Here is a 23,967-nt window from a genome sequence, read left to right on the forward strand (position 1 = left end):
CTTTGTGCCAAGGTCAGTAATAAAGAGGTTAAATAAGATCGGTCCCAAAACCGATCCTTGAGGGACTCCACTAGTGACCTCCTTCCAGCCTGACAATTCACCTTTCAATACGACCCTCTGGAATCTCCCCTTTAACCAGTTCCTTATCCAACTTACAACTTTCATATTCATTCCCATCTTTTCCAATTTGACTAACAGTTCCCCGTGCGGAACCGTGTCGAACGCCTTACTGAAATCTAGGTAAATTATATCTACCGCATTTCCTTTATCTAAGTAATCCGTCACCTTCTCAAAGAAGGAGATCAGATTGGTTTGACACGATCTACCTTTACTAAATCCGTGTTGCAATTCGTCCCAATTACCATTGACCTCTATGTCCTTAACTACTTTCTCCCTTAAAATTTTTTCCAAGACCTTGCATACTACAGACGTCAAGCTAACAGGCCTATAATTACCCGGATCACTTTTATTCCCTTTCTTAAAAATAGGAACTACATTAGCAATCCTCCAGTCATACGGCACAACCCCCGAGTTTATCGATTGCTTAAAAATTCTCGCTAACGGGCTCGCAATTTCACGCGCCAGTTCCTTTAATATCCTCGGATGGATTGTCCGGGCCCTCCGACTTCGTCCCATCGAGCTGTTCAAGTACGGCCTCTACCTCAGTTGCGGTAATATCCACTTCCATATCCACATTCCCGTTTAGCATCCCTCCATCATCGCAAGGTTCCTCACTAGTCTTATTAAAAACTGAAGCAAAGTACTTGTTTAGATGTTGGGCCATGCCTAGGTTATCCTTAACCTCCATTCCATCCTCAGTGTATAGCGGCCCCACTTCTTTCTTTGTTTTCTTCTTATTTATGTGGCTGTAGAACCTTTTACTATTGGTTTTGATTCCCTTTGCAAGGTCCAGTTCAATGCGGCTTTTAGCCTTCCTCACTTTATCCCTACACGTTCTGACCTCACCAAGGTAGCTTTCCTTACTGATCCTGCCTTTCTTCCATTCCCTGTAAGCTTTCTGCTTTTGTCTAATCCCCTCTCTGAGTTGCTTGCTCATCCAGTTTGGCCTACAACTCCTGCCCATGTTTTTTTTCCCCTTTCTCGGGATGCAGGCTTCCGACAGTCTCCGCAGCTGCGACTTAAAGTAATTCCAGGCCTCTTCCGCATTTAAATCCACTAATTCCTCCGTCCAATCCACTTCCCTAACTAATTTCCTTAACTCTTTAAAATTAGCCCTCGAGAAGTCAAAAACTCTGATCCCAGATCTACATTTGTTTATCCTTCCATCTAGTTTGAACTGAATCAGCTCATGATCACTCGAACCAAGGTTGTCCCCTACCACTATTTCTTCTACGAGGTCCTCACTGCTCACCAACACCAAATCTAAAATGGCATCTCCTCTCGTAGGTACTTCAACTACTTGATGAAGAAATCCATCCGCTATCACATCCAGAAAAATCTGACCCCTATTATTCTTGCAAGTACTCGTTCTCCAGTCTATGTCCGGGAAGTTGAAGTCCCCCATAATCACACATTTCCCCTTTGTGTTTACTTCATTAAAGACATTAAAGAGGTCTCTATCCATATCCCAATCAGACCCCGGCGGTCTGAAGCACACGCCAAGCACTATCTCAGGGGAAGCTCTAGTTGCTTTTTTACCCAGTGTGATTTTTGCCCAGACAGACTCTGTCTTATCCATTCCATCGCTTCTTATTTCGCTACAGTTAATTTCATCATTGATGTACAAGGCTACTCCACCACCTTTGCCTTTCTTCCTGTCTTTTCTAAACAGCACATAGCCTTCAATACCCGTGCTCCAGTCATGAGTACTATTCCACCAGGTTTCAGTTATCCCTATAATATCCGGTTTCACTTCCTGCACCAGTAACTCCAGTTCCTCCATCTTGTTACCTAGACTCCTCGCATTAGTGTACAGACCTTTTGGCGTCAGTGACATTCTTTCCCCCATTGTGCAGAGACCTTTTACCACCAGCATCACCCGTTACTCTGGTTTCTCCACTATTCCTCCTTGGATCAATTCTTGGGACCGCAAGGGTATCCCCTCTCACTTTGTTTACTTCCTCTCCAGGTTATATTCCGGCGTGGAGATCTCCCGAACATCTCCCAACCATCTCCCCCAACTTCCTAGTTTAAAGCTCTCTTGATGAGGTCGGCGAGCCTCCATCCTAGAATTCTATTTCCCTCCTTGCTTAGATGAAGTCCATCCTGAGCGAACAGTCGTCTATCCGTAAACGCTTCCCAGTGACCGTACATCCCAAAGCCCTCCTTATAACACCACTCCCTAAGCCATCTGTTGATCGCCATAATCTTGTCACTCCTTCGTCGCCCCGCTCTAGGAACCGGCAGAATCCCACTGAAGATCACCTGAGCCTCGATGTCTTTGAGCCTCTTCCCCAGTCTGGCATAGTCCTCCTTGATACAGTCCAGCGAGTAACTAGCCGTATCATTCGTTCCCACATGAAGCACAATCAACGGATTCTTTCCCGCTCCCGCTAAGATCGTTTTCAGCCTCAGGTCCACATCCTGTATCTTAGCCCCTGGCAGACAGCACACCCTTCTGTTCTCCCGATCAGGCCTAGTTACAGGCCTATCTACTCTTCTCAGTAAAGAGTCTCCAATCACGTAGACTTGCCTTTTCCTGGCGACAGTGCGATTCTGCGGTCTATCCCCCACAGCAGGTGGTCGCAATTCCTTTCGATTTGTATTCGCCCTTACAGTCCTCCTAGGGCTCATACTTGGTGTCGCCTCCATCGACTCCTCCCCTCCTTCTGCAGGACTAGCTGCTCGCCTCTTCTTCCTCGCCCTTTGTCCTTCAGCAGCCTGCTGTGCTCCATCTTCATTTCCCAACTCAGCAAACCTGTTCCTGAGTTCTATTTCTCCATCGCTGGCCCGTCTTTTCCTCTGCCTGGTTCTCCTAGTCACATGCTTCCACCGTCCACTTTTCTCACCCAGCAGCCCCTCCTCAGAGTCCTTTGGTCCTGCTTCTATCCGCTCGTCTGAGCTCGTCCCCTGTGCCTCATCATGTCTGTGTTCCATCAACTGCTCGAATCCCCTTCTAAACTCAGCCAGAGTTTCCACTTGCATCTCCAGTCCCCTTACCTTTTCCTCCAGCAGCTCTACCAGGCGGCACTTCATGCAGATGAAACTCCTTTCAGGTGCTCCCTCATGGTGACAGGCTATCTGTTGGAGGTATGAACTTCCAGTGAAGGAATGTAAATGTCTTCTTCACACCTTCCTCCCTCCAGAGAATGGCTATTTGACCAGCTGTTTTCCTTGCTGTCTCTGAGGAACTGGTCTGTGGGTGTTCCCCAGAACTGTAACTTTTTCGGTAATATAATACAGTAAAATCTCATAATTTTACGTACAGTGCTGCTACACATATTTTAACAGGAGGATAATATTCAGTAGATTATGTGTTTTTAAAATGATACCTCACAAGCTGTACTATGTACAAAATTGGTCATAATTTTCTTGAAGAGTCAACATAGGGGTACAGACTGACACACTGTGTGTATGTGTTCCCAGCAGATATGTGGGTATTTCAATCCCTCATAAGCAGAGTGTTTGGCATCTTCAAGGCCCTGGGGAGCTGGTCCTGGGAATTCAGTGGTTTACGAAGTGTGACACTGTATGGAATTGAGGCAGTTTATATTATTATTCTATTATTAATACCAATGTGATATTGCAATGAATTGTGCTATATATGCCATGTAAAATGTTATGATTTTACAAGTATGATAATTTTGTTTCTGTTTGTATCACCTTTCTGTTGTGAGTTATAGATATTTAGAGTATATCTGTATTTCCAGACTTGTGCAGTGTTTCTAGGTGATACCCCCAGACATGTTGGCATCAGCACTGCCTAGGCTGTTTGATGGCCCATTCAGGGTCATCAGCTGTACAATGAGCCCATGGAAAGGATCAAAGGCAGGGGTGGGCAAACCTTTTGGCCTAAAGGCCACATCGGGTTTGCAAAACTGTATGGAGTGCCAGGTAGGAAAGGCTCGCCAAACAGCTTGGCCCCACCCCCTCTGAATTCCTGCCCCCTGACTGCCCACCTCAGAATCTCTGACCCATCCAAGCCCCCCACACCCCCGCTCCTTATCCCCTGACCTCACCCTCCTGAGACCACCCACCTTAACTGCCCTCCCAGGACCTCACCCCTACCCAACGCCTATGCTCCCAGTCCCCTGAATGCCCTGACCCTTATCCATCCACCCACCCAACCCCTGACAGACCTCCGGGACTCCCATGCCTATCCAACCTCCCTGTCCCCTGATCTCGCCCCCCGCCCAGAACCTCAGCTCCATCCAACTGCCCCCTGTTCCCTGACTGCCCCTGGGACTCCCTGTCCCTTACCCAAACCCCTGGCCCTCTTACCATGCTACTCAGATCAGCATGTCTGGCAGCCATGTGGCCTGCATGGAGCCAGACATGCTGCCCCTCAGGAGAGCACAGCATTCCCCCCAGAGCACTACCTGCACAGTGGCATGGCTGGAGGAAAGGGGGAACAGCAAGAGGGGGAACTAGCCGCCCTGGACAGGAGCTCAGGTGCCAGGCAGGACCGTCATGTGGGCGGATGTGGCCCCCGGACCATAGTTTGCCCTCTCGTGATCAAGATACACTTTATTGAGTCAGCAAGACATGCAGGGATATGCCTGTGTACTGAGAACTCCAAGGCTTTTCCATGCCCTGCGCTACGAAGCTTGTGTTTGGGACACAGGAAGTACAAGCCACATGGCAAAAGGAACATAAAGGGCAGCTGCATCATCTCCATTTTGTCTTCAATCCCTCTTTCTACTGCTGGAGCAACTTCTCTGCAAACTGAAGCCTTTAACAAAGAGCTGAAGACCCATCCAAACTGTGGATGGCTTCCAGATGGACTTTCAAGCCAGCAACTCACCAATACTGCTAAGAACCCAATCTCTAGATTTTGGAATGTATATGGCTGCTTTCCCATTTAACAACTCCCTTTTTCTTTCTATCTTTCTTTTATAATAAACCTTTAGTTTTGATGCTAAAGGTGTAACAATGCTGGTTCTGGTGGGACCAACTGAGAGTGCCAATTCACAACAAATTGCTTCAAGCGGGGCCATTACAGCCCAAGGCTGGGGTTTTTCCACCTCTAAGGCAAACCAGCCAGCCAGAGAGGACTTTGGTTTTATCACACTGGCTAGCCACAAGTCACACAAGCAATTCCCTTGCTTGTGTGACTTGTGTGACTTGTGGTGATACCGTTTTCCCGGTATCACCACAAGTGCCACTTGCTTTGGGGACAAATGGTTATGAAAACCGATACCCCAGTAAAAGAGAGAGGTTCTCCCGATCTCAAAGGACCAAGCCCCAGACAAAGGTCATTATACAAATCAGATCTTACCCACAAATTGTGCTGTTGCTGATCCTTTAGAATCTGCAACCTAAAGGTTTATTCATAAAAGGAAAAAGAGCTGGCATTGTTTAAATTGAATAAATTCCATACAGTAATGGCAAAGTTTTTGGTTCATCAAGCAGGCTAGGCAGAGCTGATACCAGCTTTTGTGGGATGTCACCCAGAAGCATAGCATAAGTTTGCAATACAGACAGTATAGAGACAATATTCGTAACTTCAACTAGAAAAACGATACACACATACAGACAGCATAACCATAACCAGCAAACCAGAAACTTGTCCTAAACACTTCAAATGCCAGCCTTTGTACAATTCTTGCTGCAAATATGTAACAGTGGTTGCAACAGTGATTTACGCCGTTACAGGTTCTGTCAACAACGTCACAAAAGGATTGGCTGGCAGCAGGGTATTTTGGGTAATGTCCGAACCTAGAGTGACCCAGTAATGTGGCTGAGCCTTGGGGGTCAGAAGAACACTTTGTGTGTGGGCAGAGTTTTTAAATAACCTCTCACTGTGTTGTACCGAGGTGCTGATTTTGATTCAGAACTGGGATATGATAAAGGGGGCTGTGTGATTTCTTTTTTCAGTTTCTCGATAGTAGTGTGGGGGATCAGAAGCACAGTTTGTGACTGGTTGGTGAGGGTAACTTCAGTGTTAACCACCAGTTTTGAGAGCGTCTGCCCTTCCTTTTTCAGCCTGACTTGCCCTTGGCATTTTCAGTGAGGACTGCCCTAGGCACACCAGGTCACACTAAGCACTGAAGTTAAATTTATAGATTTTTTTTGACAAAGTCTTATGAAATCAACTGAACTCCTTTGTTTTCTTTCATCTGAGCAGTATTTCCAGTTTCCAAACCTGATATAATCTCCCAGCTGGAACAAGGGGAAGAGCCACGGGTCCCAGACCTGCAGGGTTCTGAGGAAACAGAGATCCTGAGAGCTCCCTGCACAGGTGAGGAAACATTAAACCAACTCAGAATCTGTAAGTGCCTGAAGGAAACATCTGGGATGCCCTAAAAAGCCCTTGGGAGGTCTCTCAGTTCATTATTGTCTCTAGCAGGGGTCAGATCCTCCAGGTAAATATAGCTCATGGCTTCCTATAGATCCTAGCAGACACCAGGAAATAGTTTCCTCCCTTCCCCCTGTGAATTTGGATGGGATGTGAAGGCCGAATTGATCCCTTTCTCTCTCCTATTTGGGGGAAAGTTTGTGAGAGTTCAGTTTCTGATCTTTATTTGACACCTCTCCAGCACTTGTTTTATTTTGCTCTTCCCATCTCCATCCCTGTCTGAGGTTTCTGTCTCTATCACAGCAGGTGATGCAATGGATTGTGAGAAAGAGGAGCAGAATTCTCAGCAGGAAAATGTTGAGCAAGTGGATAAACACAGAGAATTGTCGCAAAGATCGAAAAGGAATGTGTCCAAGAGTCATGAGCTGGGGAAATCCTGTAAGATTCAGCACGGACCAGAAAGAGAACAGGGAAGCCAGCCAAGGGAGAGAAAGTGGGTGAATGTATTTCCTGTCCAGGAACCCAGAAGGACCTTAAGGAAAGCACAACACAGCAGGAAATCCTCAGGGGAAAGAGAAAAAATACATGCGCTGAGTGTGGGAAAAACTTCCGTGACTATTCAGCCCTTATTAGTCATCAGAGAATCCACACAGGGAAGCAGCTCTATGAATGCAGTGAGTGTGGGAAAAACTTCACTACTAGGCATCAGATAATCCACAGAGGGAAGAGGCCTTATAAATGCAGTGAGTGTGGGAAAAACTTCACTCACAAAGCAGCCCTTTCTGAACATCAGAATATCCACACTGGTGTGAGACCCTATGAATGCAGAGTGTGTGGGAAAAACTTCACTCACAGATCATCCATTATTAGGCATCGGAGAATCCACAAAGGGGAGAGCCCTTTTGAATGCAGTGAGTGTGGAAAAAGCTTCAGTCAAAGATCAGATCTGTTTCAGCATCAGAGAATCCACACAAGGGAGAGACCCTAACACTGCACTACGTGTGGGACTACCTTCTCTTGACACTCAGACTATGTTAGGCATCAGAGAATCTACAAGGGAGATCAACCTGATAAAAACCTCTAGGATTACCATTTTTTTTTCTTTAATACTTTTCCTGATTCCCACAGAGTAACTTTTAAAGCTGTTTCACTGTTTGCAGCACCGTTATCCCAGTTTGTCCAGTTGATTGGCCCATTTTTGCTTTTTGCAGTTCTCCCTGTTTTGAGGTGGACAAATAGGTCTCTAATTTGAGTGTGCCCTTCCTATCGGGAACCAGGGAGCATCACATTAATACCATTCCTCCTCTTTCAAAGTTATTATTAGAATGTGATGTTATTAATATGAACTGGGACCGTATAGATCAGTGGTGTCCAATAGAAATTCAATGCTAGCCACACTTGTGGTTTTGAATTTTTCTTATTAGCCATATTATAAAAAAGCCACATGCATTGGCCACAATTCAATAGCCTATTCGCCAGATGTGGCTAGTTGCGAACGTGTTGGACACTGCTGATATAGGTCATTGTTGCAACTAAGGTCCTGTAGTGGAACCAAATCTTGTATAAAGTGGGTCGAATAAGATGTCTAAGACAAGGTTATGATTTGCTAGTTATGTTTATGCTATCTCTGTGCCTGTATCATTTCTGTATTTAAAGTTAAGTATTTGCTCTATACTGTCTGTATTTCAAGCTTGTGCTATTCTTCTGGGTGACACCCCAGACAATTTGTCAGCAGCACTGCCTTGCCTCCCTGATGGCCCATTAAGGACCATCAGCTATACAACTGACCTATAAAGAGCTATCTATCGATCAATCTATCTATTTTCTTTTTATGAGTAAACCTTTAGATTTTAGATTCTAAAGGATTGGCAACAGCGGGATTTGTGCATAGTATCTGATTTGTATATTGACCTGGGTTTGGGGTTTGGTCCTTTTGGATTGGGAGAACCTTTTTTCTTTTACTGGGGTGCTGGTTTTCATAACCATTCATCCCCATAACAAGTGGCACTGGTGATGATACTGGGAAACTGGAGTGTCTAAGGAAATTACTTGTAGAACTTATGGTTAGCCAGTGGATTGAGACCAAAGTCATCTCTGTTTGACTGGTTTGGTGCCATAATAATAAAGGAAACCCATCCTTGGGCTGTGACTGCCCTGCTCTAAGAAATTTGTCCTGAATTGATACTCTCAGTTGTGTCCTGCCAAAGGCAGCATCGTTACAGAGAGTCACCAGTGATACAGATTGTGTCATTGTCAGTTGTTCTCATGTTGCTCTGGGTTGTGCTGAAGCACAGTTATATTGGGAACTTTTCAAATTGTATTTAAGTGAAGAGGATCAGGGCGGGAAAAAAGTCATTTCATCCTCTCTGACACGCTACTACAGATGCTACTATAGATGCTTTCACCCAATGGGAGAGATCTCTCCCATCAGACTTTATTATTCCAGCCCCCGCAAGCGGCAGTGGCTCTGTTGGCAGGAGAAACTCTCCTGCTGATGTAGCACTATCTACACAGGGGGTTAGGGCTCTGTAACTACATTGCTCAGCTGTGTGGATTTTTCACACCTCTGAGCAATATAGTTATACTGATCAATGTCTTTAGTATAGACCAGACCTTAGTTTTCTCTTGTGTATTGTGCATTTAAATCACTTCTCTTCTCCTACTTTGAAAGATTAAAAAGTATGACGAGACCGGTATTTTTCCTCATGCTGCAAACTTTCTGACATAGGAGAGCCCTTCCACCAACACGCAGGGCAGAAGATCCTGAGATATATGAACTCACAGAAGTGGGCGGGACCTATGTTGGGACAAACCGCACCTTTAGCCAAGGTTCAGTTGTTGGCAATGGGGATTAAAAGAAAACCAACATATATGACCAGATTTTTTGTTCTTTGAATATGTTATTGTTACCAATGAAAATGAAATTTAGGTGAAGTTGTTGGTTTTGAGCAAGACACTACTTGAGTGATGATCGATCTGAATTATTTTGGAAATAATTCAGGAAATGATGTCAAATCTTGAAAAGTTAATTTGATTTAATCCATTCCCTGTAGTGTAAGGCGTTCTGGTAAAAAAAACCACCCTCCAAAGGTTGGGGTGGTAGAATGTGTGTGAGAATGAGTGTTTAAGAGAATATTGGCCCAGTATCGACTTTAATTTTTTATGTTTCAAATAAAACTTATTTTGCTTAGCTTTAAAGTCAATTTCTATTAAAGGGAAAACTACTCAAGGAGACAAGTTGTATAACGTTTTACCCACTTAGACTGTAAGGGTCACTGACTTCCCCACTTCTCTAATTTGCAAAAGAAAGGCCTGACATCTGTCATAGGATGTGTCCAGCAGATAGGAAAGTTGCAATCGTCAACCATCAATATCAAGGAAAAGGCTGATTACTTTGTTTCCTTTCATGTCAAAAAGCCACCTAGAGGCTGGTCTGCACTGAAAAGCCATGTTGACATAGCCACATCTCTCAGAGGTGTGAAAAATCCACGCCACTGAGAGAAGTAATTAATGTGACCTGAGCGCCAATGTAGACAGTGTTAGGTTGTCAGAAGAATATTTCCAGTGTTTGAAGTGTAGACATAGCCTTAGACAGATTGATCCCCTATGGGAATCAAGTCATTACATCAGTTCCAATTTTGACCCATCTCCCTGCATGCGAGAAAGCTGCTAGTATGGAGGGCTGAGCAGCTGTCCGATTGCCTAGTTCCTCAACTGTAGCTACAGCTCTTAGTGCCCATCAATCCAAAGACTGAGAGAAATGGAGAGTTCCAACCATTGTCATTTTAGTGTAATCGGAGAAAAAGGTAGTTCTCACTCTCTGGTTGGGTGCAGCAAAGTCAGATACTTTATTTCTCAAGCAATTGCATAGAGAGAGTGAGTGTGCTAGGACACGGTTTCCCCCTCCTAGGCAGGTCTCTCTACAGGTAAACAATTCCAGCAGCATGTATACCTTTTGTTACAGACAATATTAAGCAAGAGCTGCATTTTGTTTATACATAGGTCATCTTGATATCTTATTTTTCTCACTTCTATTTAGACTACAGTCTACATTCCATATCTAACACATGGTCATAACAACTTCACACAGTTCTTTCCCATTTGCCTCACACGATCCTCACTTCTACAAATCTCGCGTTATTAGGGTTACAGTTAGCCTGACTCTTGCTAACAGAAACTGGCATGCATTGAAATCCCCTTCAAATCCCTGTCAGTTCTAGCTCTACTTCCACATCATCTGCCCCCTTTTGGACTTCTAGTACAATAAATATTCTCAAACCTCTATTTGCATTAAGCCATGGATTTCAGATTCTACATCAGATGTTTCAACCTTAGGTGTTTTAATTGGATGTAATGACAATGTATGATTAGCCTGGACATGAAAGGTATTACTATTATCACGTCCTTTACAACAACAACATAATCCTAAACTAAATAACAACAATACAAGCAGTAACATACAGAAATATGATGGGGTTGTTGTACAGTTTTAGTCACAAAGCACAATACATCATACTTATTACATAAAGTAGACACTCTATAAGCTGTATGAAAGGCATTCTTTTCAACTTGATATATATTTTGAATCATGTGAATTTGCCCTTGTACTTCAGAGATTCTTAGAACCTCTGGTAACAATGAAAGCGAATCTTGAAACCTATCAGGTACTAAACTAATCCAATTAAAGGGTATCTGGAACCTAAGGGCTACTTGTAAAATGCTATCTACAGGCCAGTAAATAATATGATTGCCTGCAGCAGTAGTGAGATTAAAATGTATATCTTGCAACATGGTGGTTTTAACATACACACAGCTATCATCATTAGCTTGAAAAAGTAGGTGTCCTGTCAGAGTAGTTCTTTGTCCCCTAACCTCCCAGCAAATGTTATGAATGTTGACAACTTCCCCTGGCTTCAGCTTATGTATACACTGAAGCTGGGGGAGGGGATTCTAACTGCGAAAATGTCCATTGACTCCCTAACCCCATCCAAATGTCGAGTGTTATTCCAGGAACACTAACAGCAAATCGGCAAGGCATACCAGATGGTCTAATCTCCCAGCAGCTACATCAAACCCCTGTGTAGCTAACAGGAATGAACACAAACACTCCCTTGTATCTGAAGAGATGTTTAGTTTTACCCTTAGTAAACTACATGACTAAAGGGAAAGATGGTGGTGCCAAATATAAAGAGTGAAACATGAAACACCTGGCAATTTGCTAACCAGGCCTATCTTAGCAAGCAAGGCTTTCTGTTTACCCCAGCTTTCTCTTAGCTGATGACTATTTGCTAGGCCTCTGGTCCCTTGACCATTCTGGACTTTGGGTCTGGAAAAGAGCTGGCACGATCCATAGACCAGGTTGTTATATAAAATCCACATGGATTTTAACTCTTCTCATACAGTAATGTCAAAGTTCTTGGTTCAGGCTTGTAGCAGTGATAGAATAAACTGCAGGTACAAATCAAGTCCTGGAGTCCATCCACAGCTGGGATGGGTCATTCAGTCCTTTGTAGAGAGCTTCAGTTTGTAGCAAAGTCCCTCCAGAGGTATGAAGCAGGACTGAAGACAAGATGGAGACGAGGCATCAGCTTTTTATAGTCTCTTGCCATGTGGTCTTTGCTTTCTTTGTCCCAAGGACACTCTATCCAGCATGTGATGTAGAAAAACCAGAGTTCTGTCCGTAGGCAGGTCCCTGCATACCTTGCTGAGTCACAGAGCATATCTGCCTTCTCTTAATGAGTCGACTGTATAGCTGAGGGTCCTTAATGGGCCATCAAGCAGGCTAGGGCAGAACTGACACCAACTTGTCTGGCTGGGGTGTTCCCTGGAAGCATAGCACAAGTTTGAAATAGGGACAGCATAGAGCCAATATTCATAACGTCAACTACAAAAACGATACACATCTAGAGAAAGCATAATTACAATCAGCCAATCATAACCTCTCCATAGACCCCTTACACGACAACCTTTCTACAATATTGGCTGCAAATATAGAACAGTGGTCTCAACAGTGTTCTATACAGTTACAGATGATGTCAATAACATCACAGGAGGTGACATGGCATCAGTGAGACTGATATTGGAATAGCCTCCAGTTTTGGTGTCCTCATTTGAAAAAGATGTGAAATTGGAGCCGGGGCAGCAAAGAGCCAGCAAATGTTCTGAGGGCTGGAGAAAAATGCCTTCTAGTGAGCGATTGAAAGAGCTCAACCTGTTTAGCTTATCAAAAGAAGATTGAAAGGTGACTTCACTGAAATGTTGAAGTGCCTTAATGGAAAGAAAAGATTGGGTATTAAAGGGCTCTTGAATCTAGCAGAGAAAGGAATAACAAGACCCAATGGCTGGAAGGTGAAAAGAGACAAATCCATATTACAAATAAGGCACAAATAGTCAACAGTGAGGATGTTTCACCACAGGAACAAGCTATCAAGAAAAGTGGTGGATTCTCCATCTCTTGATGTCATTTAATGAAGACTAGATGCCTTTCTGGAATGTGTTTGCTCCAAAGGTAGCTATTGTGTAATACAGGAGGCCTGTGATATGCAGGGGGTCAGATTAGATGCTCTAATGGTCTCTTCTGGCCATAAAGCTGACTAATTTCTGAAAAACTGAGCGTAGCATTGGGTGCAGCGTCTGATGTTTTACTGTCTAGCCGGCTTGCTTCCTAGAAAGAACGCTCCTTGAGTGGGGTGATCCACAGGGAGTAGCTCAAACCTCCAAAGTGCCTGGCTGGGGCAGGACATTAGCACAGCAAGGGAGGGGTGTGGCAGTGACATCACAAAGGCCTTTTGAAGGACCTCAAACTGTTGGTCAAAAGTGGTGGGGTGGTGGTGACCTCACAGAGAGATGCTGACAGCAGCCAGACAGGATAGAGGCGAGGGGCCAGGGAAACCTCAGAGACCCCTGTGTCTTTGCTTCAGCAAGTCTCCGTCTCGAGGTCTCTCTTTAAGGACAGAGAGAGTGTTTGGGTTCACGTACATGAGCGCCAGGAGGAAACTCTTTTGAGTTTTCTCCTTCCCTTTTAGTGATTTTACTAGAAAACAGCCGTCCCTGTTTAGAAGGTAAGAGCCTCCTCGAGGGAAGGGGTGTGATGGGGGCATCACAGTTCGGACACCAGTGCCTCCCCCCATGCTGTAAGGAAGCTCCTGTCACCCTGCTCTGTGTTCACAGTGCGGGAGAGAGCAGCATTCCACTGCAGTGATTTGCTCCTGGCTGCTGGAGCAGAGCAGCAGGCTCAGCTGTCAGAACGTCCTGGAGCTATGAAAGAGGAGGGGCCCATGGCTTTGCAGCAGGAATGCAGGCATTGTGGGATACTGGTGGAGGCCAGTTATGGTGATATAATGAACAGCAGCATCTGCACTGACACTCTGTCACTTTAAGTTTGCTGCAAAAAGCTCTAGGCATCTGGTTGAGATGGTTTTATTTTGTCACCAAAACAGGGCAGTTTTGTCGCCAGATGTGGCATTGCAGTGTGTACACCAGCCACAAGCTGCTGACTGAGGGAGCGTAGTGTGTTTTTCACACACCTGAGCAGTATAATTCTACACACACGCGCGCACGCGCCTTGCCAGGAAAACGTCACCTACTCCTCTGCTTTGCAGAATCCAAACACACGCAAAGCTTGTCAGGTCCCTGTGGGGTTGGCAGGGAATCATGTGTGGGCAGACACAATGTTTTAACCACAGGCAGGCACCATGGCTTAGTTGGTTAAAGCACCTGCTTTCTAAACAGTAGATCCTGGGTTCAACTCCCAGGGTGCAAGGTTGACTGGTTGTTGGGGCCCCTTGCATTGGCTACTGTTAGAAGACAAGATTCAGAGCTAGATGGACCTTGGTTCTAGCCCAGTGTGGCTTTTCTTATGGTTTAAATTACACTCACTGGCACTGATAAAAGAGTTACTGAAAGTTTGTGAGTTAAGAGCTGATAGGTCAGTGGTCCAGTCCCCTCACAGACGATCCCCTCCCTCTGGGACAGGGGCAGGTCTGAGCTCTCGCACCAAATGCTCATTGTGGCTGCCAGAATCTGTGGGTGGCTCATTTAGTTTGCACTGAGGGTTGGATCCTGCTTTGTGCACCGTGTTAGAGGATGAAAATCTTAAACCACCCTTTGAAATAACGAATGCAGCAGGTGTTATTGTCCCTGCCCCAAAGCAGACAGACCAATGGAGAAATGCCACGAGTCCAGGATAATACTCCACTGCTGTTCTACCTTTTTCACTTGCTAAACTCCCTGCCAGCTTTGTGAGGTCCAGAGCCCGGTATTGAGCCTGAGCCGAGATGTCTACTCTGCAAATTTACCACCCCATGGCCCAACCGCCAGGAGCCTGAGCTGGCATGGGGCAGCCCTGGGTGTTTCATTGCAGTGTCGGCATAGCCTAACATTATGTCTACACTGCCATTAACACACCCAAGTCACTATTCTCAAACCCTGGGTCAGCTGATTCAGGCTTGTGGGGCTTGTGCTGCAGGGTTATAAAATTACAGTGTAGACACTTGGGCTTGAGCCCAGCCTCCGAGACCCCACGAGGAGTGAGGGTCTTTGAGTCTGGGCTCCAGTCTGAGCCCAAATGTCTACACTGCAGTTTTTAGCCTCACAGCCTGAGCCTCAGGAGCCCAAATCAGATCATGCAGGCCAGCTGGGCCACAGGGATTTTATCACAGTACAAATGCCCTCTTAGGGTATGTCTACCTTGCAATGTAAGCCCAGGGTTAGTAGAAGTCATGTCAGCAGCCCCAACACATAAACATAAACCACAAAGAAAAGATCCACACCCAAATAAGCTGGGCAGTGTCTTTTCCCCTCAAGTTCATAAATCTAGCAAGCAAAAGTCTTTTAACATAAACTATTCCCTCTCTGCACCCCACTCACAATTGTTGTCCTGAATCAGTGCAAGCCCAGAAGTGCCTCTGTAGAGTACACCTGCCATCCTGGGTGGAAAAGAGAAAAACAAGAAGGCACCATACTCACTATGTTGTCTAGGGACTCATTCATTCATTCATTCCTCCACAACCACCCTGTCCTAAAGTTGATCTCCTAAATTTTAATAATGGGACCATAGCCCACTTGGCTTTGGAACCCATGTCCCCTGCCTGGCAAGTGCTCTTGAATTGAGGGTGAGTCCTTCAATCGGCATCTGCCATGCACAGTTCTATTGCCCTTGAGTCACACAACAAGGATAACAACCCTTTATTTCTCCTTCCCCAATAAAGAGGAGATGGGGAATCCAACACCAGCCAAAAGTGATCATTTTGGCAAGCAGTCCCATCATGCTGAGCTCTTAGACTGTGCCCATGCGAATGAGATCAGCTCCAGAAGTGCTCTTCCACAGCTCATCACTAGATGTCAGGGGAAAGCTCATTCAAACCCTGCTTACATATTTAATATAGACATTTCCAACATACTGTAAAATCCACATGAAGAGTCATACACAAAACCTAGCAAGAAAATCTTCCTGAGGAGGTCTGAGCACTTGCTGCTGGAGGGAAGGAGAGAGCCCTGGGTTGGGACTGAGGAACACTGTAAAAAGGAGGGACCTGTGGGTTGGGAATGAGGGGCACTGGGAATAGGAGGGGGTTATGGGCTGGGATTGAGGGGCACTGGGAATAGGAGAGGGTTGTGGGTTGGGACAGAGGAGAAGGGTGAAGAGGAGTAGGCTCTGGTTGGGAGTGAGGAGCAGCGTGCATAGGAGGGGCTGTGGGTTGGGACTGAGGGACACTGGGAATAGAGGGGACATGGGTTCAGGCTGAAGAGCATCCTCATTTGGGGATCCAGCAGGCCAGAGGAAGGCAGCAGGTGATTCTTATTCCTTAAAGATATTCTGTGTGTTTGTGTGTGTGTGTGCAGGGGAGGAACAAGATATATGCCCAGAGGCCTTTATTCCTCCAGGCTGTAAGGACAGAGGGGATGTCAGGAAATTATCCCTTCAATCCCCCACACACAAAGGCCCTTCTTAGGAAAGGCAAAATCCTGAAGAGAAAAAGTAACACCAACAAGGACTCCAGAAAGACAGATTTTTAAGATTTCAATGAATAGTTTATCAGCTGACCAGGGACTTGAATGCTGGGCCCTCAGATTAAGAGTCTGATGCACTACCACCTGAGCTAGCCAGGCTCACAAAGAAAGAATGCAAGTTGGTGCAGAGGAGAAACTAGTCAAGAAAAAGCAAGATGGACACAATAGAGGAAACCTGATGCTGTCTCTCTCTTCCCAGCCCTGGCCTGGTCTGGTATTAGTGCTGGTTAAACAGAGGGGAAAATATCGGCATCTAGCAGCCTTTCATAGCTCTACAAGATTCAGGCATAATAGAGATGTGCCCATCTGCAAGTGCTGAATGGATGGATTGGCTAATGCAGCCTGTAGAAGTCCAGGCCACACTGGGATATAGAGCCAAGTGTCCATCATCATCATTATTTCAAAGGGATAATGATAATGATAGGAAGGGTCACAAGTGACTCAGTAGTTGCATACAAAGGTGCATGTTTGACAGTTACATTGGGAAATTTTGACTCCTTCTCAGGCTCAGATTGGCCACCCCAGTCTAGATGCAGAAGTTACAAAATTAAAACTTGAACGAGGGACCAATTTCCCCATCATTTCACACCTTTACATCCAAACACGATCACTTTCTGAATGAACCCTCCTTGTTCAGCCAGAAGATCTTGGGGTGGATGTAGGAGTCACTGGGTAAAATTCTCTGGATTCTGTTCTGAATCAAGTCAGAGCAGAAGTACCTAGTGATCTAATCTGGCTGTAAAATTTATATATCAACAGCAAATATGGTGTGAAATTAATACTCAGAAATGGCTCTTCCCCACCTGGATCCCAGCAAAGGGCTCTCCCAAGAAGGTGGCTGTTGAGGAAGGAAAGAAGAAAGATGTTCTCTCCCTGGAGAAACCGGGCTCTGTGCTTCGGACAGAAAAGAGGGGAAGGAAATGGCCACACGATGGCAGCAGAACATAAGAAATGAAACACAACAGGCTTCTGTGAATATTGATTCTGAACAGTGAATGAATCTGACTCCAATAATTCCTGTCTGAACTTGAGCTGCCTGTTATTAAAAGTTGGTTCCCCAATTCAGTTCCAGCTGCTCTGCTTGAAACATCCCCAGATTCCTGCTCACCCCAGGAAGAGGAAAAAGAGAAACCCCCACTGGGCACTGCCCTTGACTCAGGCTGCTGTCCTGGAGTGCGGGTGGGGACTGATTCCTGCTGAGGAGTGAGCCAGTAGAGGCCTCTGGTGCTCTGCTCCTAGCATCTGCCCAGCCCAGGCTGTCCTCTGCCTCAGCTGCTGCTTCCTGCCTGCTCTAGAGTCAAACACACAGGTCCCCCAGGGGAACAGAGGCTGGGACAGGGCAGCAGTCTGGGTTGGGCTGGGAAGATGCTGGGAATTCTCGTTCCCTGAGAACTGGTCTGACTCACTTCTCAACAGCAAACAAATCAATTCCACGTCCCCTCCCAAGAAAAATCATCCTGGAGCCAAGGGCAGCAGGAGACGATTCCCTTTAGCTCTCACCGAGGCATGAGAGAACCCACGGCATTTCTAGCAGATCTTATGGAACTGATGTGGAGAAAACAGCCTTTAATAACAGGCAGTTCCAACTTAAGCTAAGTATTTTTAACAATTTTTACAACATTAAATAACCCTTCAATTATAGTGTCACCATCCATAAAATTGCTTTAGCCTTATAGGTTCCCAAGCGCAAAACTAAACATCTCTTCAAATCCAAGGGAGTGGAGATCAGTCAATGTTCAGAGTCACCCTACATAGAAGAACCATGTTGTGGTACACACTAGTCCCATCATGTGGCCATCGCCTTTCCTTCTTCTCTGTTAAAAGTTTTGGTATTTTGCACAGAAACTTTCTTCCCTCAGGAGAGACCTGGGAACCAGGGCTGCCAGACAGACAAACACCTTTAAGAGGAGACGTAACCTGTCAAAATATGACCTCCCTTCTTCAATTCAGTGACAGCCTGAAATGCTACTTATCCCGGCAGAGCTGGCAGATTGAAAGCAGCTACATCAAACCCCTGTGTAGCTAGCAGGAATTAACACAAATGCAAGTACTAACAACAGTGGCTGCCTTTTAGCCATAGCTGTTAATCAGGTCAATACATTGATACAAATACCTGTTAAAAAATTTCTCAGCCCGAGTCCTTCACCCACTTTCCTTAGGGCATTGGGCCACCATGTGGATGTTTCATTTCCCTCAATTTCACACAAGCTAGGTCTACATTGGAGGATGGGGAGTCGACCTAAGATACGTAACTTCAGCTACGTAAATAGCATAGCTGAAGCCAGGGTATCTGACTTCAATTTACCTGGCTGTGAGGACAGCGACAAGTCGACTGCTGCCACTCCCCTGTCGACTCCGCTTCCACCTCTTGTGCACGGTGGAGTTCCGGAGTCAGTGACAAAGCTATTGAGAATCGATTTTATCGAGTCTACACTAGGTGCAATAAATCGATCCCCAATAGATCGATCACTACCCGCCGATCCTGTGGACAGTGTAGCCATATCCACAGAGACACAATTTCCTTTGCACAGATCCATGAAAAGAAAAACCTCCCTGTGTCTCTTGTCTGAGCCAGGGCATTCAATTCCACTGAAATCTTCTCTCCTGCAATGGCAACAGTCAGACAGAGGGGACGTGGCCACCTTCACCTCTGACAGTGAAATATTGGCTCAGCTCTTTCTTTACGCTGCTGTTGTTAGTCCGTGAAACATCAGGAATGGAATGCAAGGCTGAGCTCATGCACCAACCCCCTGAAAAATTTCTGTGCCCCAGAGAAATCCTGACCCCAGGTATTGAAATGATATGGTGGAGATTTGAATAGGAACCGGACTGTCTGAATTGTCAGTGTGGGGAATGAACAACAATCTATAGCAATGTCATTATGCACAGACACACTCTAATCATGTTCCAGCTGGAAGAGAAATGGTCAGGAACTTTTGCTGTTCAGCCATGGACACACTTACATTCATGCACAGCCGTGAGTGTGCTGGGGAAGCTGGTCTGAGCAATTTGAAGTGAAAATTCAGTGAGAACAGAATCGTTGTGCAGTGAAGTAACTGTACATCTAATAGTGGTGGCTGAGTGGTTAAGGCAATGGGCTAGAAATTAAATGGGGTTTCCCCACACCAGTTCAAATCCTGCCAACTATGGAAGTATTAGTGTGTTGTCATTGCTGGTACCTGAGCACCCATGGAGCCATATTTGGTCTCACTCTGAGGCTGTCTACACTTAAAGCACTGTGGAGTAGACTGTTGGTATGGTGACTGCAGGGCTTTTCTATCCCTATCATAGCTACCTTGACAGAACAATCTTTCCTTTCACTTAGCATTATTTAACCATGGCTTAGGTCAGCTTAATTATACTGGTTCCAGTGGCGTAGACAGATTTTAAATGTAGGGGGAGCAAACATGAAAAAGGTGCCCTCCCTTGGCTCCTCCTCTGGCCACGCCCTCCAACACCTCCCCAGATTAACCCCAGGGCTGGCTCAGGACTCCTGCGGGCTTCCCGGGGGTGTGGATACCCCCCCATCTCCCTGCAATCCCGGGAGAGTCTCTCCTGCTCAGCACGCTCTGCAGGTATCCCCCGCCGGGCTGTGCCACCCAGCCCTACCCACGGGGTCCCATCCCCCAGGCTCCTGCACCACGCCAGGGCCCCTCCCCGTACAGGCTGCGCCCCGGCCCTGCGGACCCGCTGAGGAGCCCCTCACCTGGACCCCCCAGTGCAAGGCACCGGATCCCCTGCCCGCTCACCTTCGTCCTGCGCCACCGCCTGTCCCCGGCCTGTTGCCGGCACTCGGTGCACTCCATGTGGGGCTTACAAGCCAGGTGGCCTATAAGGGGCAAGGGCCATTTCACCTGCCTCCGCCCGCCGCATTAGCAAGGTGTCATAACTTTCCTACTCAGATCTGAACCTTAGAGTTCAGAACATGAGAAGCTAGCATGAAACCTCCAAACTTAATTACCAGCTTGGATCTGATATCGCTGCCACCAGCCAGAAAATTCCAGTGTCTGGCTCACTGTGGTCTCCCCAAAACTTTCCCTGGGGGACCCCAAGACTCAGATTCCTTGAGTCTCACAACAAAGGGGAATAAACCATTTCCCTTCCCCTTCCTCCCCTCCAGGTGTTCCCTCCCTGGGTTCCTGGAGAGATATACGGATTCAAGCTCTGTGAATCTAAACAAAGGGATTCCACCCTTCCCTCCCTCCTCTATTCCTGTTAAGTACAGACTCAATTCCCTCGAGCCTCAACAAGGGGGAAAAACAAAACCAAACAGGTCTTCAAAAGCAAAACTTTATATAAAAAGAAAGAAAAAGACATAAAATAGGTCTCTGTATCAAGGTGACAATGTACAAGGTCAATTGCTTAAAAGAAAAAATGAATAAACAGCCTTATCCAAAAAGAATACAATTTAAAACATTCCAGCAACTACACACATGTAAATACAAAAAAAACCTATTGTCTTACTATCCTTGTACTTACAACCTGGAAACAGAAGATTAGAAAGCCTGGAGATAGAGAGATCACTCTCAGAGCCGAGAGGGCCACCGAACCAAGACAAAGAACTCACACCCAAACTTCCCTCCACCCAGATTTGAAAAAGTCTTGTTTCCTGACTGGTCCTCTGGTCAGGTGTTTCAGGTCACTGTTTGTTAACCCTTTTATAGGTGAAAGAGACATTAACCCTTAGCTGTCTGTTTATGACACAAGGGGTGGGGGCCAGGGAGCGCTTGGGCACTGAGCCCTGAGCTACCGCCACAGAAAATGGCTGCAGTGATGTTGGGGCCGCACTGAGCGTGAGGCATGATGGCCGAGGAGCCGGCCCCCTCGCTCCTCCGGCTGCGCCTGCCGCCCCCTCGTGGCTCCTCCGACCATGCTGCCCGGCTGGCACCACTTCTGCGCCTGCTGCCCCCCCATACGGCTCCTCCGGCCATGCTGCTTCCAGTGCTAGCCCTGCAGGCGCCGCTTTCACAGCTGACACACACCCCCACATGGCTCCTACGGCTGTGCTCCTGCCAGTGCCAGCCCGGCAGGCGCCGTTTTTTGAAAATATGCTGAGGGGAAGCGGCTGCTTCCCCTGAACCCGGCTAGCTATGCTACTGACTGGTTCCGGGGTTTTTCACACCCTGAAAGACATACTTGTTAGAGGGTGAGAGCAGCAATACACGAAGTTCAAAGGTGCAGATAATTCAATGTTTGTTAGGGTAAACTTCCAGCAAGCAATTATTCCAATTTCCTTCCTCAGTATCCCCCTTCCCAGCTCTGACACCACAGAGGCTTGCCTGTGTCCCTGTTCCCATCCCCTGTTCCTATTCCCCCCCCCTTAGCAAAACATAATTCTAATTCCAATTCCCCTCCCCCATTCCCCCCTTACTTCCTGATTGACTGCAGACTATATAGTAAAACTGAAGTTCTGCTTAGCTATACCTTAGCCAATCATTTTACTGAAATGTAACTAGCCAATCCTAACATGATTATCTAACAATTATATCCCACCAACTTAATCAGTTTACACCCAACGAATTAATTATACAGCAGACAGAAACAATCACAGAACCAGACAGAGATTATACAGCCAAGCAATAGGAAAGTGGAGACTACAGTGATAGAACAACAAAGAAATGAGGATTTCACACCTCAGCTATTGATAAATGAGTTGTTGCCAGACAGGATGCTATCATGGTAGAGGTTGTGGGTGCTGGTTGCTTAACTGTCTAGCCCACAAGACAGGATTTTGAAGGTCACCATTACTGTCTCAGAATGCCAGCAACCATCTTTTGTTCACTTAAAACGTGAACAGGGAGATTCCAACACCTCAGAACTCACGGAGCTCAGGAAACATGTAACTTTAGGTGCGAGTGAGTGTGTCTAAAAATCAGCTGAGCTGTAGAAGGTCTCTAGGAGTTGAAAGAGATGTGCCATCTCAACCTCCCTAAAGAGTTAATCAAATATTAATGAAAACAAGAATTGATAAATCACATTCTTTGTAGCAGCAGGATGGTAGACTGGTCTAAAGTGCTAGTTTTATGACTCCTTTTTCCTATCTCTTGGGTGTTTTGGTCTCTGCATAGAGACGTGGTTTCAAATCCCACTCCTGACATGCCCATTTTCTTCTATCTGGAGAAAATGGCCTCACTTTAATCTCCTTTGCAACAGTAGAACACCATTTGCTTAGCTTTTCTATTCCAGAGGTTGTGAGAGAAGTTCCAAACCAGGGGGAAAGAGTGCCTTTTCTCTCTACCAATCAATTTTTGTCTTCCTTCATTCTAAGCCATTTTCTCAAATACATCCATATTTCCCACACTGTTTTGTTTAGCCTTCTTTGCTTTTAGGGTCATCATTTAATTGCCACACAACTGTACTTATGAAGTAAAGTGAAACACAATATTTTTTGGATATTCTTGCAGAAAAGTTTTGCTTTCTGATCTGGAATTGAACAGGGGCTGCCCGAGGGGGACAATGCTACTCCCTTTTCTTGACTCATCCAAAAAACATAAGTTCTTGATGGCCTTTGTTTCCCTGTTCTTCAAAAGGAAATCAGCTGGTTTAGCAGCTACTGAGAAAGCCTTAGAAAAGGGCCCCAGAGCTGACAATAGCTGGTTTCTGTAGTGTAGTGGTTATCACATTTACCTAACACACAAAAGGTCCCTGGTTCAAAACCAAGCAGAAACATTGTTATTTTCCCTGTTTTGGTCTTTCATCACTCCAAGTCCTTTCTCAAATACATCCATAGCTTCTATGCTTTTTCCTTGTGATTTTTTTCCCTTTCATAGAGCTTTAAGTTCAAAAGAAGAGGCTTAGCTGGCATTTTGAGGGAAGGAACAGACCATCATTTGGGAGACTGCCAGCTACATAACAAATCTGAGCACAGAAGAATCCCAACCCTTTGGACTGCATATTTAGCTCCCAGCCAGCAGTTTCCCCCTCACTTTTATTTATGTTGAGCTAACTACAAACAGCCTCGTGTATCCTTTTCATGTCAGAGAAATCTATTGACTGATGATCACATTTCCCCTCCTTTCCAGGCTAGGCAAGGTTGGGGTGTGAGGAATCAGAACATAATAATTGGAACTCTCTAAACCCTCTTTTTAACATACAACATTACATCCCCTTTTAAAATAACATTTCTCCCTTAATATTTTTGAACTCTCATCATCTTGCTTGTCTTCAAATGATGCTAACACAAGCTCTGAGCTACAAATTTCCTTATTGATCCACTGGTATTTTTAGCACAGTATATTGATTTTTATTGCCATCTTGTTTTACTCTCAGGCTGGTTTTTATAAATCATCACAAATGCAGTAACGAGGAGTTAGAGAAATATACAAGAAATGAAGACAGTGTGATCCAGTCGATAGGCAGAGAGCTCACTCCTTCTGCAGCCTGAAACAATCTCCATGACAATAAAGAGGGCTGGGATGGATATGACACGGAAGTATTTGTATGCCCAGTGCAGAGCTGGAGCCAATGTAGGAAGAAGTAGAGAAGCTAAAGATGGCTGAAGGAAAACAGTCAGCTCCTGAAGGATTCTTTTCTCCTCT

The 23,967-nt window shown here is 45.7% G+C and overlaps 2 long non-coding RNA genes and 1 other non-coding gene across 3 annotated transcripts; 2 read left to right on the forward strand and 1 right to left on the reverse strand.

Annotated features, from left to right (window-relative positions):
- The first annotated feature begins 6,252 nt into the window (after positions 1-6,252).
- Positions 6,253-6,815, forward strand: LOC115641802. The gene is made up of 2 exons (XR_003998117.1): positions 6,253-6,361; positions 6,722-6,815. It is a non-coding gene; the product is annotated as an uncharacterized LOC115641802 (long non-coding RNA).
- On the reverse strand, positions 6,265-22,002 carry LOC115641806. Its single transcript, XR_003998121.1, has 3 exons — positions 21,897-22,002; positions 18,678-18,681; positions 6,265-6,275 (listed from the first exon to the last, which is right to left on the reverse strand). It is a non-coding gene; the product is annotated as an uncharacterized LOC115641806 (long non-coding RNA).
- A 1,023-nt stretch (positions 22,003-23,025) lies between these two features.
- On the forward strand, positions 23,026-23,098 carry TRNAV-AAC. The gene has a single exon. It is a non-coding gene; the product is annotated as a tRNA-Val (tRNA).
- Positions 23,099-23,967: the final 869 nt, after the last annotated feature.

Source organism: Gopherus evgoodei, unplaced genomic scaffold, assembly GCF_007399415.2.
Source record: "Gopherus evgoodei ecotype Sinaloan lineage unplaced genomic scaffold, rGopEvg1_v1.p scaffold_35_arrow_ctg1, whole genome shotgun sequence".
Taxonomy (NCBI): Eukaryota; Metazoa; Chordata; order Testudines; family Testudinidae; genus Gopherus; species Gopherus evgoodei.